Source organism: Amphibalanus amphitrite, unplaced genomic scaffold (genome assembly GCF_019059575.1).
Source record: "Amphibalanus amphitrite isolate SeventyFive unplaced genomic scaffold, NRLGWU_Aamphi_draft 000540F_arrow, whole genome shotgun sequence".
In the NCBI taxonomy this organism is placed as follows: Eukaryota; Metazoa; Arthropoda; class Thecostraca; order Balanomorpha; family Balanidae; genus Amphibalanus; species Amphibalanus amphitrite.
In genome coordinates this window covers 6102-26235 of record NW_024882034.1, presented here as the reverse complement: position 1 = coordinate 26235, position 20134 = coordinate 6102, and the positions used below count along the sequence as shown (strand labels likewise).

At 52.0% G+C, this 20134-nt stretch overlaps 1 long non-coding RNA gene across 1 annotated transcript; it reads left to right on the top strand.

The window, feature by feature from the left end:
* The first annotated feature begins 17468 nt into the window (after positions 1-17468).
* Positions 17469-19423, top strand: LOC122393541. Its single transcript, XR_006258710.1, has 2 exons — positions 17469-17537; positions 18701-19423. It is a non-coding gene; the product is annotated as an uncharacterized LOC122393541 (long non-coding RNA).
* Positions 19424-20134: the final 711 nt, after the last annotated feature.

The following is a 20134-nucleotide window of genomic DNA, read 5'->3' as shown; positions in this document are numbered from 1 at the left end:
GACCGCCTGCCTGGCACTTTTCTGGTCACTGAGACTGCGCGCTTTTCTTGAACCACTGTAAATCGGACAGACGCGCAAAAGCATCTTGGATCTTTCAAAACTGTTTCACGTTCCTACGCACTTCTCTAAATCAAAACAATTACAGCACCAGATTTAGCGCCAGAAACGTCTTTGTTTCTTTGGTTGGAACTTCAGCTCCATCGATCTCTCTGTTTTGTGGCCGGGTCAGCTGCACCGTCTGCAGTAAACAGCTCTGTTGAGTTCCAGTCGACCCGTGCCGGGCGGTTGTCCATCTTGGGTCACCGCGGGGAGCCTGGGGCAGCGGGCTGGCCTCTGCCGGGGGCGGCGCCACCGCTCTGAGGGGTCGGCCCGCCCCACAGCGCCTCGGCGGCTCCGGGGGCGCACCGTTCACCGTTACCGGAGCGACTCCGGCCGGCCGGCGCATCATTAGGGACGGCGCGTGACGCGCGCCACTCTGGCCGCCGTGACGCTCCCGGCGCGCCGCGATTGCCGCGTCTGGGTGGCCGCCGGCGGGGGGCGCCCCCGTGTTGCGCCGCTCGCTCTCCGCTCTCGGCACAGTATCCCGGAGTGTTTTTATCGGAGACCCGTGAGCGGCGCTGGTGAAAGCCAGGGCGGAGGCTGAGATGTCTGGCTTATGACGATAGCGGATCGCCCACAGCCGTCAGCCGTCGACATGGACAACATGAATGTCTTTCCGTCAGCCGTCACCTTTCAGCCGTCAGACGCAGCGCACTCAGCAGTCAGCAGGCGTACTGTCAGCAGTCATGCCGTCAGTTGTTGCCCGTCAACCGTCAACCGTCAGCAGCCATCCGTCAGCTAGAAGCGGTCTGCTGGTTCTGCTGTGCCGTCAGTCGTCGACGGTTAGTGACGTTTTGATCTCACCCGTCGCCTTGATTTTCATGATTGCAGGATATGTTACCATGGCACCATGGGCGTCGTAAATTGATCTTTTTTTCTCGTGAATTCTTTGTAATAACAACGACAGCAATGGTCATATTCCCAGAAGCACAGAAAATGCTCATGGGTTCAGGTGGCATCTGCCCATGAGCCGTCCTACAAAAGAAATCATTTACTCAAATATTATCAGGAATAAACAACCTAATTAATCAAGGCAAAACTAGTTGTTTTATCATAACCCGCGCGGGGCTGGGGTCTCCAGCCGAACGCGCGGGGCTGGGGGGGTAAATTTTACCCCCCTGTTTTCTCCCGAACTAATGGTCCGATTTGGAAAATTCAAACGGCAATCGAAAGATCTCATCACGAACAACTAAAAACATGTACTTAATTTTAAGTTTGAGGTCAAGGTCAAGGTCAGGTCAAGGATACAAATTGCAAGTTCCTACAGTATCGGCCTTGCACCGTAGTTGCCGAAGAATGGAGTCATGGACTGAGACTGATCGCCCAAAACGTGTTCTTAGGCTACCAAGACAATATTCGTTGCATAAAATATCATTCAGAGGTCAAGGTCAAGGTCAGGTCAGCTCAGGTCAGGTCACCAAAAACAAAATATAGAAAAGGGCATGTGCGACACATGTTTTATGGGTCATTTTACTCATAGAATTCAATAGGCACACTCAATAAGTGATATGGACCACCTCTGGATGAATTTCAGGCCGAGGTCAGGTCAAGGTCAGGTCAAGTGAGGTCAAATTTTGAAGTTGGTTGTTAAGGCCTAAAAAGGTGTCTATCTGATGCAGTTTTTCATGGCGAATCGAATGGTGCTATTTTTGTTTCCGTACGAGGTCTAGAACTTCCAAAAAAGTCATTTTTCAAAAATTTTGTGTGTCGTGACGTCATACAATTTTGAATAACTCCCACATTTTTGAACCGATTCTTCTAAAACTTGGTATGTAGGTGCACATTGACCACTTCTCTTACATATATTCCGGTTTTTCGATACACTCAACATTTTAGATTTTATAGTTATTTTCCCAAAAAAGTCAGTTTTTTGAAAAAAATTTGGGCCAAAATCCAAGATTTTCAAAAAACCGGGATAGCCATTTGATAGACAAAGTAGAATTACGTATATCCTTTTTTGTTACGTCTCGATTTCTTTAAAAATGAAGATGTTAGCGGCGTTTGAACTTTTGCCGTTTTTGAGGCAAAAATGGCGAACATGACGTCACTAAAACGTCAATTTCTCAAAAAATTTCCGACGGATTTCGCTCAAATTTTCAGGGAACGTGTCAAATTGATGTAAGAAAAGGTACTGAAAGTTTGGCGGCGCTGCGCGCCGCCGTTTTTGAGATATTGCAAATATTCGCGAGGGGGGGTAAAATTTACCCCCCCCCAGCCCCGCGCGGGATAACGTACCTAACGACAAAATAATTTGTAATGCATTAATAATGCTATTTGATAGTTTTGCATGAGAAGTTTCCACTAACAAATTGTAAAGGGAGGGGCAAGAAGAAACGTAGGGAGGCATTTCTTGCCAGGCACAACGGTACTTTCTGGAGAGATGGTGATGGCCCGGAATCGATAATTCCTGAGAGACAGAATCCAGCAGCAATGCCTATATATGTTCTGGGGAGATCAGAAATCAAGCAGCGATAGCTCAGGACTCATACACCGAGCCCGTCTTTGATACCTCCTCTCCGAACTGCGGAGACGGAATACTCGTATATGGTCATTTTCGGCAGTGATACCTTTTTCGGGAACTGCGGAGACGGAGAGGGCTGCCGCTGCTGATTATTTTGGCAATGCTACCTTCTGCGGGAGCCGCGGATACGGAGCCCGGTCTGCGGGCCGATGCCGGTGCCCTTTGCGGTTCACCACACCGCAGAGATCGACGGGCCACTGGAGATCAACCCCAGCGAATGATTGACAGCCCGGAGACCGGCAGTAAAAAAATAACTGTTTGGATCTGATGAGTCGCAACGGTGAACCGGCGCATCCAGCAAAACACACCGTCCATGGGTGATTAATGAATGCAGTGATTAATGTTTGTGGTGACGCAATCAGGTAATTGTGGTGATTAACCAAGCCGATGGCAACTGCCACATTCATTTTGCATTTGTTTTCATCGAGATAGAACGCAAGGTATTTCGCAATTCATAAAAATCAAAACAAGATGCTGGCGCGCAGGTTTTGTTACATTATACCTAGAAAAGCTGGTTACTGGATTATGATTTTATTAAATGCATGGCCGAGCGATGGAAACACTTGAACATAACATTTAGATATACAATTTTTTAATAACATTTTTTGGGGGTATTAACATTTTTAATACATGATTTAAATTTAACATTTTATAGCCTACATACCTACCATTTTTTATTGTAATTGGTTTTTTGCAGTCTCATTGTGACAGATATCACGCCCTAATGCTGCAAAAAAGTTTAAACTTCTTTAAAAAAAAGAATTTCCGTTGTTCAGCAACGATGCTTTATATTTTCAGACCAACGCAACTTCCGTAATCCAGTTGATGTTAACCTTTAAGTCCAGCGTCCAATATCGCGGTCTCATCATTTCCCCATGCACTTCTTCGATGAACAATTCCTCGTCATTTTGTAATTGTTAGCGTAGACCGGCTCTTATTTATACATCAACGTAGGTTAGCTCACGATAGCTCACGGGTAGGTTAGCTCACGCACCTCAACGTATTGTACCAAAATTTGCCCTCCCTCGGCTTAGCTCACGATACAGTTTTTTTATCTTATTTTCTTAAAATTATGTTTTCCGTTTCAGTTTTGGACACCAAGGAAAAAAATTATTATCCGATGGATCTTAATAATAACAATAATAATTTTAACTCAGGATAGCCCCAAACTAAAACGAAACATAATCATTAACTGGAAGAAAGTATAAAAATAGCTCTCCGCGTCAATGTCTGCAAAAGTCCTCTAGCTTGCTTGTAAATGTAACGGATAAATGCATAAAACAGTATGTACTACAGTTAGATCTAAAATAGCTTGTGTTCCGTTTTAGTTTTCTAGCTTCTTCAAGCAGCTTTGTTCATATTTCGTAAGCGGAGCTCGTTGCTACGCTGATTATCCGTTGACTCGGAAAGGCGTGAGCCGACCTCATCTCGTGAAAATGGTGTTCACGAGGCAGCTGAGGCACTGGCAGCCTCGTTTGATACATTTCAGTTTGATGCATTTCACGAGGCAGCTGTGTTCTGTTGTGCTGCAGTTCGCGCCGGAGGCTGCAGGTATTGATCAAATGCCGGTCGGTCAGGTCGGGACCAATCCTGACCGGCCGACCGGCCGACCGACCGACCGCTAGCGCTGACCGACCGGCCGACCGCCGCGCTGATCGGGCGGACTGATAGTCAGCGCCGCCGTCAGCAGACGGCCGGCGCCGACAGCCGCTCCAAACTTTTCCCAGACTACAGATGGGATCAACCACACAGCGGCGAATTTTTGCAACGGATCCCGACCGCGAGAATGCTCTGCCGATGAAATGACGCTGATCTAAGTTCGTTTGGTTTTTGCGGTTTTTCAGCATTTTACAAAGAGGCTTCCGTCGTCATGCCCGGCTCAGAATCGGCATATCTCTAGTTGATTTATTGACGTGGGTCAGATGCGAGGGATTATAAAGCTAATGTTGGGTCACACGTTAAAGAAAACATCTTATCTGTTGATTTGCATGCGCGGAAGGAGCAAAAAATGTTCATGTAAAATGAAATAAACTTAAAGCTTCTTTGGACTTAAATGTCTTTCAAACTTTCTATGAAAAGCTTAATCACCAGAGGAAAATTGTTAGAGCCATGATGCTCGACTCTCTCTTTCTCTCTCTCCCGCTCTCTCTCTCTCTCTCTCTCTCTCTCTCTCTCTCTCTCTCTCTCTCTCTCTCTCTCTCTCTCTCTCTCTCTCTCTCTCTCTCTCTCTCTCTCTCTCTCTCTCTCTCTCTCTCTCTCTCTCTCTCTCTCTCTCTCTCTCTCTCTCTCTCTCTCTCTCTCTCTCTCTCTACGCCTTACCTTGCACGCAAGTTTGAGTTACTTTCCGGATAAAGCGGTACTTGAGATTTGGGTCGCGGATCATAAGATCACTTTGCTACAAAAATGTGGTCACTCTATGGAAACATGTCACACCTGCAGCTGTGTCAATCTGGTAGTAATGTTGTTCACATGTAAACACGGGCCTGAATGGAGAGAACAATAAAAACAACGTTATCTTAAGTGCAGCCTGCACGATTCTGACTAATCATGATCATTAGCTGTGAACGCTAACATGGCAATGTGTTTGTACTTTTCAAGCAAACCACAATATCTACCTCAAGACATTCCGCAAGTGGACAAAATAAACGGGCGTATGTGCTACTGAGATTGACGATCGCAGGCTAAACAAAATATAAATGACGATTTTTTGTTGAATAGGAGCGACAATGTAATCCCAGTTCTGAACTCCGCTTTCTCATCAGCTGTTTACTTACACAGTAACTTTAAAGTGTAGCTCTAGATATCATACGAGTTAAGCGCCAATACGCTGATATCGACGAATACCATCGTACATACTACATACGCCGTCAGCCCTCGCTCGCGCCTCTCGATTCAACCTCTCCACATTCCTGCTCCTGATACGCCGAAAACGCAATTTACCTACTCGCTTGTGTTGCCTTTGTGGTCTTGGTGCTATTTCCCCATGCATATGAGCTCCGGAGATGAAATACGAGCTCCAAGCTACCGCAGCTATTTTTAAAAATGACTTTTTAATGAACTGCGTATTACATTACATGTTCCGCTTACCGCTACCTTATAAATGGACCGAACGACGCCACTTCAGTAGTGTTATTGGCAAATTCCGCAGCAAATTTAGCATCGGCGCGGAGGCAGGCTAATAACCATCAATAGTGCACACTGTCCTCCCACTGAGACTTTATAGTGGTGGCGGGCGGGTCCGGGCGGGCCGGGGCGGGAGGGGGCGAGCACACAGAAGCCGTTGACGCGCCCCCGGTCTTGGCCAGCGCCGCCTTATGATGATGAACGTGCTTACCTGGCCGGCAGGGTCGGCGGCGGGGGCGGCGGCAGAGGTCCCCAGTCTCAGTACCCTCACCCAGCCCGGGGCGCCGGCGGTCACCGGTCTGGTCGGAGCGGCGCCGGCGCCACTAATTGGCGAGCTGCACGCGCCGGTCCGCCCAGATCCCCGCTCCGTAAACACGGTCCGGATCGGCCGCTCCCACGAGCCGCGGCGACCTGGGCCGTTTTTGCCGTACTCGCCGAGCTCTCAAATCATAGCGGCGCGGCCCAATTTGTCTCCGGTCTGGCGGACGTGCGACGACGCCACGTGACTCGTGCGGCACGTGGCGCCGGTGTGCGGCACGTGGCGCCCGTGGCGGCCCCGGGTAGTGACTCCCGACTGACGGCGCCGCCCGCTGCGAGATGGCGGCTGCCCGCTGGGCGCTAATTTGTTAGATGTGAGCACCTTTCCGGGCCGGCTGCTCGTATAGCCGTGACTTACGGCAGTGACTATGTACGGGAATCAGCACTGCATATGTAGACACTGCCGATCCCAGTCAAGACTGCCGGAGCCCAGTACCCATTGCAAGGTGATGCTGCAATCTATTTTCAATAAAAGTCCCACCACCTTCGAGGTGTTTCGCCCTGCAAGTTCGCTGCCCGATGACCCAAAATCGTTACCTGTCCGGGCAGAAGAAGATATGATCAGTGCTGATGAGTCAGACTGTGGCCTGAGGCTTGACTTATTTGTTCGATCGAGCCGGTATTGGCGGCAATCACCCCTTCGATAACAAACAAAACCTGCCGAAATGGGTACCTACCTACTCGAACCAGCCTGATTAAACGAGAAACGCACCCCCAGCCGCGCTATGTTCAGCACAGCTGCGATCTAAATTCATGTGAATAGAAAACTGCCGATCTTTTAGCTACTCTTCCCTATCCTGAGCTTCGGTGACGTTATCGACGACTCAGTTTGAATGTGCAATGGGCAACGGGCATATCGAAGAAAACCCTAACTTTCTAAATGACAATGAGAGAAAAATAAATGTGAACATTCTCGACAATGATAAAGTTAAATGAGCTCACAATATTGTACGCTGCAGATGCATAGATTGAATTGCAATTCGTTCACAGTATGTCCTTTGGACACAACAGTGTATAAAAAAGAAAGTTAAGGAAATCAGTCGATCATCCCAATTTTTTTGCAATAATTTTTTAGGCGTCTTTCATGTGTGAGCAACACTTCTGCCTTGATCTTTATACAAAATCTAGTTCACATGGATAAATCAACGTATTTTATCTAATGACTGCTTTCCAAGCACATTTATCCAATATGGCCGACATGCTTTTCAAGCTATAATATGTCACACTGTCAGAGATGTTTATTTTTTTAACACCAGCTCGTCGTCCTGTTGGCTGGACCCTGATAATACCGCTAATGGTGACATCTGCATTGTATCAAAAAGTGTTCTCATTAATGACGCAAATTAATTTGCCTAATGACGTATGATATATATCGTGTGCAGCACACATTCAAAGGAATTCATAATTGGCAGTGTAATTGAGACGTGGAGACGTGTGACTAGAGTGTCCTGTGTAACACGAAACCCCTTAGCTTCCGACAGAACATAACATGGCCGACGCTTACCACGTTACTGCAGCCTGCATTGTTCTGTCGGTCATGACATTTGTTTTTGTTTACCTTAAATGCTCACAGCAGCCATGCTGGAAGCGCAGGAATTTTTCTTTTATTTGAAAAATGAAGCCATTGCGAAGTAGCAGTTGGCTACTACCTGGGAAAACTTTTGTTTTTGAAAGATTCATGAACCAAAGTGGCATGTGGATGGCCGACAATGGACGCTGCACGCCACGCTCGCTTCTCCTGTTTTAACAGGGCGTCTGTGATAAATGTTGCTGCCCCTCGGGCGCCTTCGTTATCGGCTGTATCAACCCCTGGCGGCTGGCTCGTCCGTTTCCGAGTTTTCCCGGGGATCTAATCACGCTCACGCTCTCCGCCCCGGCCCCTCCCGGCTGACCGCTAACGGCAGGTCGATCCGCCTCTAACGATCTCTGCCTGTGCCGGCCGGCGGCTGGGAGGTGTGGCGACCCGCCCAGTAGGGGTTCGACGACGGTCACCGGCCCGCCCGCTCCCACCCACCGGCTGCCGGCGTTTTTGCCGCGGGTCGGAGGTCGCCGCTCAAACGGGCCGCCCTCCAGATGAATGAGATGCGCCCCTAATTGCTGTGGGTAGTGCAAGGTGTGTAACGAGCGGCGCCGCGCGCGCCCGGCCGCCTAATTGGTCGCTGCGGCCGGCCGGTGACGAACGGCCGACGCCGTGCCGTAATGAACGCGCTGCGATATATTTCTGAATGGGCGCCGGGCACCGGCGAGATGGCCGTCTTCTCACGGTCAGCCGGCCCGGCGGGCGCCATCGGCCGCGACGGCGAGGCGCAAGGGCGCTGACCAGTGCCCTCGGGTCGGAGAGACCAGCGAACCCCGCTCCGGACCGCTGACCTGGCTCCGGGCTACGGACTGGAATCGCCGCGGCGGTAACTTGGTCCTAACAACCTCCTCGTTCTTTTCTACCCATGAAATAAAGCAAATCAGGTGCAAGGGCTCGTTCGACTCCTCCTCCCCATCCACTAATTGGCCTGAGAATCTCCTACCCTCAATGCAGCCATTGTCAAGGCCGTCTCCCGTACCGGCAGCGGTTTCGGGTCTGCTTCGTGTTCCCTCTGACAGCCTTGTCTTCCGTCTCCGTTCTGTCGAGTCGCGCACGACTACACGCGCATGCCATTCGCCCCTCCGCCGCCGCCGGCGCGTCGCTGACGGTGACAGCGTCGGCGCCGTCCCGACAATCCGTCATCGTGCCCCGGGGCGGCGGCGGCGACCCGCGACCGGGTCACGGAGCTGCCGTTTTTCTGGCTGGTTAGGCGGTCGGCTCGCCGGGCAGCCATACCTCGCCGCGCTCGACGGCGCGCCGGAGTCTGTGGTGACACCATGATGGTGTCGGCACGCGGGCGGGGAGCTTCGGCGTTCCTGCAGTTCAATCACGGAGAGCTTTAATGACCCGCAGGTCCATCATGGGGAGCTTCACCGTACTGCGGGTGGTCCATCAGAGAAGCTGGACTGTCCCAGCGCACAGTCACTATCTCAGCACTTGGCCATGCTGCAAGTTTCCGGTCGATGTCCGAGGAATGACAACCGGCCGCAATCCGGCTCGACTTCTGATCTTCCCTCCAACTGACGGGTTTACATCAACTCAGATCAAGACTCTCAATTCATTCCCAATTCATCATGCTGGTCACTTGAGACTCGACCCAACTCTCTCGCTCTCGTCTCACTCACCTTTCCATTCATTCATCTCGCACACCTCAGTTTCATTCTGTGGTTTCTCAGCGTTTCAGCCCAGCTGGGAGCGGCCCCCCGCGGCAGAGGCGGCCAGCGGTGTCAGGAGCACAGCTGCGTCGGAGGCGCTCCCCGGCGGCCCACACACGGCGTCGATCGTGACGCTCGCGGCGGGCGGCGGCGACGAGCCGCGGCGCGCGCTGCCCCAGTTTCCGGTCCTGTGGACGGGCAGACGACAAACAGCTCGAGACCGGAGGTGTCTCCCCGCGGTGCGTGCCTCCGTTGTCGTCTTCTCACCATGGAGTTGGTGATATTGGTGGTATCTTCAATCGTTGCGGTTCAAGTTTCATAAAACATTTAGATCGAGAAGCCATCCTTTTTATCAGAGGCAGCGAGCAATAGGCCCTTGTATTTACTGGCTTTACATGCTTCGTTTCGTGTATTTTTCCGCTTATAGATGGCTCTTACAAACATAAAACGCGTCTCAGTCTGAGCGAGTTACACTGTTGCTAGCAATGTGTTGTTAGTTTGGCGTGAGCATTCATTCACGAGCAGAGTAACAATAGGCGTATTAGTTTTTCCTACATGATGCTCTGATTCGACAAGGTCATAAAGCAGTTCCTGGTCAGTGACGTGATCGAACGAAACATAGCTAGACATGAACATAAAGACGGACACATCCTTTACCATACAACCGCTACATCTGTCACACACAACATAGCATGCCCTTTGATGCATGATATTATTGATTGAAAAACCGTATCTCGCAGCGACTGAAAAAAAATCACGTCACCACCAGACCATGTAATTAAATGCCATTGAAAACCCACGCTGCTCTGAATTGGTCCAGTTTTCACCGCGTGTTACCGTCTGCATAAGGCGTGATTACACGGCACCTCCGCGGGATCTGTCCGCGGTCGGGACCGCCGCTGACGGCCTGCCCCGCCCACACCGCCGCAAAACTGCACTCTGGCATACCGGCGGCGGCGGCGTCATCGCCGTGGCGCGATGACGCGCCGTTCTGGGGCGGCGGCGGCGCGATGACGCGCGCGGCGACTCACGGCGGCCGATTGACGGCCGGCCGGCCCCCGGTCGTTACCGGGCACGGCTAAAAACGGCCGGCCACGCGGCACGTCGGTACTGATTGCCGGCCGTCGCCGACAGCCGCGCACAATTGGCGACTGTTGGAGCACGCTGTGGACCGCCCGAGACGGGCGGGGGCGGACCGCGGGCGGCGGACCGAGCTCCTCCGGGGTGTGGGAGCGGAGGGCGGTAGGAGCTGGACCTGGACTGGCAGTCGTACCTCCGCGCGGACAGAGTGTTGGCAGGCGGCAGCCGAGGCGACGGCTGCGCTGGTCCCTTGTGAAACCGTCGAACAGACTGGAAAAGGCCGGTGCTCGTTTTGTGATGTGTTGGACTGCGAGAACCGAAGAAGCTTACGAACTCGCACGTCAACGGAGCATTACTGCGATACGTTGGGACAACTTCGGTCAGCATTCAAGCGTAAGTACATACCTATCGCAAAATAATGTCCTGTAAGCAGACGCAGACTGACATGTTGGCCGGCAGTCTCTCAGACTCTGTTGGCCGTGTCGGTCGGTCGGTGCCCCTCTGCAGTCTGACCTGTCTGCAGTCTGACCTGTCGTCGGTCGGCGCCCCTCTGCAGTCTGACCTGTCGGCCGGCCGGCAGCGGTGCGGCTCGGCCCGGTAAAAAGCCGACGGCTGCTGATAGGTGGCCGGACGTTTGATTGAGCTGGCCCGCCGGGCGACTCAGCAGTCCGCCGCGGGCGGCCCGACCACCGCCGGCCGCGCCGCGCCGCGCCGCTTTTTAGAAGCCACGATAAAAGCTATTTAGAACGACGGGAGGATTTTGTATTGGAGCGCCGCACGCTAGCTCGGATCAGCCTGGAATCCCACTGCATAGCTGATGCCTTCCTTCTTCCGTTATTGCGTTCTCTTCCGGACCAGAACTCCCACAGTGCCGCACCGTTCGTGGGACGAGAAACGATGACTCGATGAGCGATCCATATCCGGCTGGGTGTGTTCTCTGATTAAAAATATTATCAGCGCAAATTTCTGCAGACGCTCCAGATTTTTACATAACATTTCATGAATAAATTATTATATGGATTCGTTGTAATTCTGATGTTATTGAAGCTGCTTTACCTACTACTTCTTTACCTTTACTTACTACCTCTTTGTACAACATTGCTCGATATGAAAAATAATTGACTGGCGTGACGGAGTCTGGGGCAACCTCCGTGACATGGCTCCATGGCTAGCATAATGCTCGTTCGACTCCCGTAGTGGCCCTTAGTGGCGCAATGCGAGCTGTTTTATCGCCTGTTGCATAACGTTCAGCCTGCCCCAATTTGGACCATCTCGTTCTCAAATACCCGGACCCATGGCACGTGATCCATTGGTTCCATCGCCTTCCATCGGTTCGTCGACCTCATTGCCAGCTCGGAGCTCACGCGGGGCAGTCGGGTCATCGCTCCGGGTCACTTTTCAACGTAGAAGAGCACAAGAAATAAGGAGTTCGTGTACCATTTATCAAATGCTGTCCCTTGTCAGAGCGTTTGGGCTTCAAATGTATTTCTTTTGACCGAAGTCTCAAAGTGCAATGTCCGTTACATCTGTAGTTTATTGATATCATCTACGCACTGAACCATAACACACGACATCCAGCCTGCGTACTTTTCCAGATTTATCTGTCATATGACTGTCGCCTGTCGAGCAACACAGAAACATCACAAAAATGTGACGATTTATAGACTCTGAGTGTCACCGTCCGTCTGCCCCCCACCTGGCTAAGGGCCAGGCTCAGGTTACCAAGACACTGCCGTGCAGATGGGTACGGATGGTGCGCGCTGTTCTGTCCCCGGAGCACGCGGATACAACCTATGAACATGATGGGCGGTCGACGTTCACTTTGTCGCCACTTGCTAACTTGTCCATTCTGCTGTAGGTCGGGAGAAGTCTGGCCAGTGGCTAAGCCTCCTGTCCCAGGGATAAACCGCAGATGGAGGAATAACAGCGATTGGGAACCAAGCACCATTTGTAAAAGGATAATTTATTCTTTGTAACAAAGTATGACAGAAGATACCTAAAATATAATATCCCACTGAGCGTGCTATACATTTTGAACATATTCTTATCAGACACATCCGAAAACGTTTGTCGAACATTGGCTCGCTGTTCGAAGTAATATTGTGCAAACTTTCCAAAGCTTAAACGGGGCGCTAATGGCTGTTCATTTTCGCATTTGGCTTGAGCATTCATTAATGCTTAAATGAATCATGAAAATGCAACAAAAAATCAACAGATCATTTGAACAGCACTGAAATGCTAATGAACAAAGGTCAAAATATGATGTCATGATTCATGAAAATATGGTTGCTATCGTGCAATAATCGCATAGTTTGTGAGCATAGTTATATATTTTCTGCAGCAATGCTGAATCAAATTTCAATGGACCGGAAACAAAACCATAAAAGGCTGGTGGTGCTAAAAATGCTAATTAAACTGGCATTGTTGTGCACTTACTTTTAGTCTGTACCATGCGCTAAGTGTTCTGCTTTTTACCTTGGCTTCCTGTGCGAGCCTGTTTTTATGGTAGGTATAACACGGCTCATTTGCCATTCACATGCACGTAAGCCGCAATTCCACACATTTTGAATTGGATAAAAACAGACTGTGGTTACGTAATTGAGACTACAGTAACGCATCATTTCGCCAGAAATTATAAATGTATTATTCGTTATACCTTCTAGACATCATTTGCTCATTACACAATCGCCGATGTGATTGAACAGCTGTGTCTATATCGGTACACGGTAATATTCCCCGACCATCGACCGTGTCTCTCTGACGGTGACAATGGCCTGTCACTAGGAGGGGAACGTGTCCACTGTCCGGCCACCGTCCGCCGTAACCGTCCCAGCCCTCCACGCCGTCCCTCCGTCCTCCCACTAGAGCGCATCGATTCTGTCAGCGCTCCCTATTTGCATGTCAGAAACACTAAGCGGGCGTGTATTTGCACGTGGTCATTTAACGCAGAGAGCGGCGCCGGTCGGCCGAGGCAGGAGCCGGAGCCGCTCGCCGACGGCACAGGTGCGGCTCGCTCCGCCGGAGCCGGCCCGGAGCCGACGACAGGTGCCCAGCGGTTGCCATGGAAACGACGCAACACAGCGGCGCAGCTCGTTATCTGCTGTCGACGCCGACGGAGCGCCGAGCGTCGCGACCGACGCGGTCGACGACGCACCTGCCGGGGTATTGTGGTCCGGTGAGCCGAGCCGGCGAGGCGAAACGGGGGCTCGGTGGGACTCGCGACGCGGTCATCCCGGGACGATTCCTATTTCCGATCATGGTGATCCCGGAACGGTCCGATCCCAGTGATCATAGGATGATCCTGATTCCAGTGATCATTGGATGGTCCTGCATCCCCAGGCTGGCTGGGGAGGGGATGGGACACGCATGTGGAACAACCGATGCATACGATCAATCGGATCATCTTATAAAACGTGGCCTTCATTGAGAGATTGATACGTTAGGTTTTAGGCCTTGTGATAACTTATCATGGCCTCCAATGCAACAGGCTGCTGTTCAGTGTCTATGATTTTATTCACAATTCGCATTCTGCCATACAAATTGTTTACGCCCAACGGTATAGCTCGCCACTCACTTGCAGCTTCAAACCGCCGTATGTCACAACCAGGATCGGCGTGAGAACTGACAGGGGGTGTTATTTTAATTCACTTATGGAGCGGACGGCAGGACCCTCGGCAGCCTGGCAGACTGAAAGGAAAGGGGAGGGGAGGGGAAGTCCTCCCGGGCTTCGTTGCACTAATTTTAGCCCGTATTTACAGAGAGCCAAGTGTGATAGAGGAAAATACCGAACATCTCCATTTGGACTGGAACGGTTTTGAGTGACGGATGGAATCTGTCGCCGAATGTATTTTTTATGATTGTGTTATCGTTGCTGTCGAAAGAGGAAACGTAAACGCCAGATTCAGTATTTGTGTTATGATGAACAACCAAATCAAATATCAAATGTAGTAGGCATGTGAGTTTGCGTTGTTAGTGAACATAAATGCAGGCATTGTTCAGCGTTGATATCTAGAGCAAACACAATGCAAACCCACCAGTTCGCCATCTTTTTAGGCGTGAGCAGCGAGCATGCCGACCCAACGAAACATTCTTTGCCATGTTTCATAAGGGCTTAGGGACGGGGTTAATCAGACGTCCCCTCCGCGATGTCCCCCTGCAAAACAAAGCACCGCCCCGCGATTCCGACACTTTTTCCACCTGTCGCTACCGTAGCTCACCATGTAAATCAATTCCTTTTGTCCGTGTGTGCATGTTCGTACTTATCGGGGTGAGTAGGAACCCAAGTGGCCTGAGTGACGGTACGGGGTCGGAGAGGGCGATGTTGGGTCGGGGGGGGGGGATGGAAGATGTGTGCAGGGAGGGATGGGTGGAGGCGGAGCTAGCAATCGATGCGTCTGGGCCTGGACCGCTGTCGATATTGTCCGAACCGCGTATTTATCGGCGCCACATTATTTGTTATCGGCCAGTTTGGCGCTGCCGTAGGGATTTATATCCCTTAGATCGTCAATCAACAGCGTGGAACCACTGCAGCGGTCAATTTGGAAGGATTTACTGTTGGTAGGCAGTTTTGAGAAGAGCACACCGTATTCAATGTATTTTCGTATCGCATAAATAGTTAATTGGGGAAGTGGGGAACCCAGGACGAACGGAGGAGTAGGGCAAATGAGGATGACAAGAAAGGCAACAAATGTTGGCTAACGCAATCATGGTTACATTTAATTAGTAAGTGCTCTTTAGCCAGGGATAGCTAGCTACCTGTGAGATAAAGTCAGCTTAGAAATGAGGCTAGTCACTACTTACTAGTTAGAAACACTTATGGTGTGAGAGGATAAATAACATGATTAGAGGATTTATTTACGAAAAAGATGTCTACCGAAGTGGGTGGTCCACAAATCTGGCTGCATGGGTGGCAAACACAGATTTCTATCCTTGAGTGCTGACAGCGACGCTTATTTGCTGCCGGTTTTGTGGTTTGGGTCGTCAGTCGACACAATAGGTGTTAGATTGTACACTAAGAACACGAGTGTTCCTCAAAGTCTGTGGAGAGTGGCTTGCAGCAGCATTATCACCATATGGGACGGCTTATTGCACCTGCAGGATTATTGTAAGATCTGTTCAGTCTCATGCGCTGGTATGTGTTAGTGAGAGAGGAAAACGCCTTGTCCAGTTTCGGAAGTCAATCCATGATAGACCAAACGAACTTGCGATACGTCATGCTGTTATGCAATACCGATTTACTGTGATGAGATTAGCTGTTGTTTTTAAATATTTATGCCATTACTGAAAGTGACAATGCTCGTTACATTTTAGGACGAAGTTTTCCATAGGGCCCAAATGATCACACATGAACAGCGGCCTTATTTGCAGATTTAAATCCCTTTGAGCGTACCATGCACTACACACAGAATAGGAGCTGTCTGAGAAGACTGAAATTCTCCGTGTCCCCTTCACCACCGATTCACTGTGTCCCCACCCGCTGATACTCAACAGTCAACAAGTTATCCCCTGCCCCTGCGAGACGTCTCTATATCTGGCTGCGAGTAATGTTTGCAATCATAAATACAAGCGTAGATGAGTTTCTTGTTCCTGTCCTTGTACAATGTCGATGACCTACATCTGTAACTACGACTGTGCGGCATCACGTGATATACAATGTCCTCTTGCAAAGATGGTCGCTTCGTGGGATAACGGAACTTTGATTATTCCGAATCGACCTCTGGTCGAAAATGTCGCGTCACGCTCTTCTAGGATCTAGCTATTGACAGGAAGACGATTTTTAGATGATGAAATTGAATTAAATGATTAAATGATTAAGTTGAAATAAACGAGAAAACGATTTAGAGTGACAAGAGAAGTTATTGCACTTATTTTGCACTTATGAAGTTACATTGCACTTATGAAGTTAAATACGTGTTAGAATCATGCGGATTGCTGAACCTGGGCTGTCTTGATGGACATTGCGGATTGAGAGCATAGAAGACATTATAAATTCAACTACCAAGTACTTATAGTAAAAGCAAGTCACGGGTCTGCACTCACTGCAGCTTCTTAGATATCTGTCGTCTGGGCTGATGAGAGGGAAATTGTTGGTAATGGCACTGTTATTGCTGCCATATGTCACTGTCCACTGTCGAGTGTCTTCTATCTTCAAACGACAACATCAGTGCTGTCGATAATAAGGTGAATTATCCAATCATTTTGCAAGGATCTTATGGGATACCCCACTATTTTCTTACAAGTGCTGCCGTGCGGATTTGATATCTATCGTGTGCTATTTTTTATGATCTAAAGACTAGAGTAAAAGGGATGGTTCTGTTTACTTTTGGTGGATCTTTATGATACGAATGGATATTGCAAACTGCACAATCCACCGCAGCCCAGACATCCATAACATAAGCACTAAACAGCACGGTCTAGCCTGCTGAGCAGGACCTGTAGGCTGTAACTCTGAGTGACATGGAAAGACTGCCTGAGAAAATCCCCTGGATTAGGGAACGCATTGCAGGAGACATGTCGAACCTGTCGGCACGCTCCGGACACGTCTCACTGACAGCCCACCCCTGCCGCCGACAGCCCGTTCTCCGCCGACAGTGTTCAAAACAGCGCCGACACTTTTACCACCGCCAAGTGTCAAAGCGAATTTACAGTCGCTAAAAATCCAGCCACCGATAACTGCCGTCATGGGAAAGCCGTCATGCAGGCGGTTAGATCGCCGATCGATACAGACTGGTGACAAAACGGTCATTTTTATTGCGGCCGGCCGGCCGGCGATAGCCTGTGTGGGGACAGGGGCCGCGGGGGCCTATCACGACATCACAGTCCGGCCCTCGGCTCGGCTCTGACCGCTGCCGTCGAGATAAAGACTCGGAGCGGCGGCCGGCGGCGGCGCGGCCGCCGGCCGCCGGCGCAGCCCGCTCGATGGCTGCAGTCGCCGCCGCCGCCGTCAGCGCGTCTTGCCTCCGCCGGCCGTCTCCACCAATCAGCTCTCCGGGCGGCGTCGCGGCGAGCTGTGATTGGCTGCGGCGCGGCGGCCGTCCGTCGGGGGCGGGGCTATCAGCTGGGACCGGCCATCGGCCCCGCCCGGCGGTGGCGGCGGTCGGCCCGCGAGACGAGCTGGAAGCGTGGCGGCGGCGGGCGCAGCGCGGTGACACTGCACGGTCTGGTGAGTTGCGACGTCACCACCGACCCAGCGTGGCAGCAAGGGGGCCGCTGCGGCTCAGTGGAGGGCTCCGCAAACCACGTGATCTGCTGTGTGACCGTGAACGTGCTGGTGGGGCTGAAATCAGCTGTGTATCTTCCAAACAGGTTTGAGAGTCACCTTTGCGCGCTAGTGCCGGGCTTGCATGTGTAGATATGTGGCTGTGGGCCCCCTTGTGAGAGGGCATGTGAGCGTCCTTGACCGGCAAGCCTACCCTGAGACCATAGCTGCCCTAAGCTCTGCCCTCCACCCTCAGGCATCTCATACTATTGCGTATCCCGCTGGACCCACCAGACAGCATCACCACACGATTATGTGTGCCACCCTGCCGTTCTGCCCCTGCTTCTTCACAGTGTGTCCGTATTTCATATTTGAGCTGCACACGTTATCCCTGGCCTCATCGTCATCATGCTTTATCACGTGGGTCCGTATTTGCCGTATCAGTGACTTCGTGTCTGTTTATCCACACGTGTTGTGTCCGACCGTTTGCACGTGCTGTGCCCGTATGTCCGTTCCTCTCATGCCGATGTGTCCATAACAGCCGTGCCCGAGCATCCATGTGTCGTCTCTCGCCATGCTCTTCTGTCAGTGTGTCCATGTGTCCCTGCGTCCGCTCTTGTGTGCTCCCGCCCCGTGTGTCCTAAAGCCCCCTCTTGTCATGTCCTTGTGTCCCTGCGTTTGTGTGTCCGATATCACCGTGTCAGTTCGCCCTCTATCTCGTGTGTCCCCCGTGTCCGCTCTCACCGTGTCTGCCGTATCCCCGTGTATCCTTGTTTCCCTGTGCCCCTTGTGTCCCCGTTTCTCCCTATTCCTGTGTCCATCTGTCCAAGTGCCCCGTATTCCCGTATCCGCTGTGTCCGTGTGTCCGCCGCCGGCTCCCGGTACGGCCGGACCCGGTGGCAGTGTGTCCCTGTATCCAGTCTCTCCGTGTCCCTGTGTCCGTGTCCTGTGTCCACCGTGTCCGATACGGCCGGGCCGGTGGCAGTGTCTCTGTGTCCCTGTGTCCGTGTGTCCATGTATCCACCGTGTCCCTGTATCCGCGTGTCCCCGTGTTCACTGCGTCCGATACGGCCGAGCCGGTGGCAGTGATCGGCTCCAGTGATTACCAGAGACGTCGTCCGCTCCAGGTCGATCCACGGAGCAGATAGGCCGACAGCGGGGCGGCTCCCACGCGACCGGACCGACCGGCGCGGACCAGGGACCAGCCGAGACCAGAGGAGCCAGCAGAGACTTGAAGACACCAGAGGAGGCCCTTGGATACGAGAGAGGACCAGAGACCAGCAGCAGGCAGCCAGAACAACAGAACAGCCAGAGGAGTCAAAGCTGTCAGAAATTATCCCGCACCGTTGCAATCGCACCTCAAGAGGTTTCCCGAGCGGTGTGAGCAGCGACTAGACCAGCGGGCGCCCAGCGCCCAGCGCCCTGCGACCAGCGACCAGCGGCAGACCTGCCGGACCAGTTGGCCGAGGCCGGCCAGCCGAGCCCGCGCCCCAGAACCTGTCTGTTGTGTGCGTGCGCGTGGTGGGACAAGGACTGGGCGGTGACGCGGTTCGTCTGAGTGACTGTGGTGACTGTGGTGACCGCAGTGAACCGGCGGTGACTGTAGTGACTGGCAGTGACAAGCGGAGACTAGTGGTGACTCGCAGTGAACAACGGTGATCAGTAGTGGTCCGCAGCGACTCGCAGCGGCCCGCATTGATCTTCAGTGAACAGCGTCAACTAGGAGTGACCGGCAGTGAGCGCGTCGGTGACCTGCAGTGACCTGCAGTGCCCAGGCTGGCTGTGGGCGGCGCAGAGACCGGGCCGGACGCCGCCCGGCCCGGTCTCCTCCGGGAGACGGCGACGGAGACGGCCGGCGCGGCCCGACACTGCGCCGGCTGTCGCGGCCAGATTGCCGACAGGTTCTACCTGCTGGCCGTCGATCAGCCGTGGCACAGCGCCTGCCTCAAGTGCTACGAGTGCAAGCTGCCGCTGGACGGCGACCTGACGTGTTTCACACGAGACGGCAACATCTACTGCAAGGAGGACTACTACAGGTGGGTGGGCCGCTGCCGCTATCCGAGATAGCCGGGTCATGTAGCGTGTCACTGACACCCGATAGCCGCGCCCTGCACTCGGCCGCGTATCCGCCGGAAGGTCGCACACGATACCCGGGATAAACAGACCTCTGCCACTGCAGCACGCACTCGCCGGCACAGAGCCGGCCCGAGCGGTCACGGCAGATAAACACTCCGGCGACCGAGACTGCCGAGCGGCCCTTCAAAGGGTCGGCCGGCCATATTTATTTAGCTATTGCATAAGAGGTGATCATTTATTTCGCACTAGGGTGGTGGTCAGTGTTGCCTACCCGGATGAACCACATTCACAGAGTTCCTTATCTAGGCGTGAATGACACGCTGATAAATTGAAATGTGAGTACACCCCCTTTTAGCTTTTTTGAAACAATTTTGGGGGGGATGTAAGCTACAACTCTGCAACAATGTCAACAAATTGTTGGCAGTAGCGTTAACGTTGGAACATTTGGTTATGAATTGAGTTATTATTTGCTCAGCGCCCGGTTT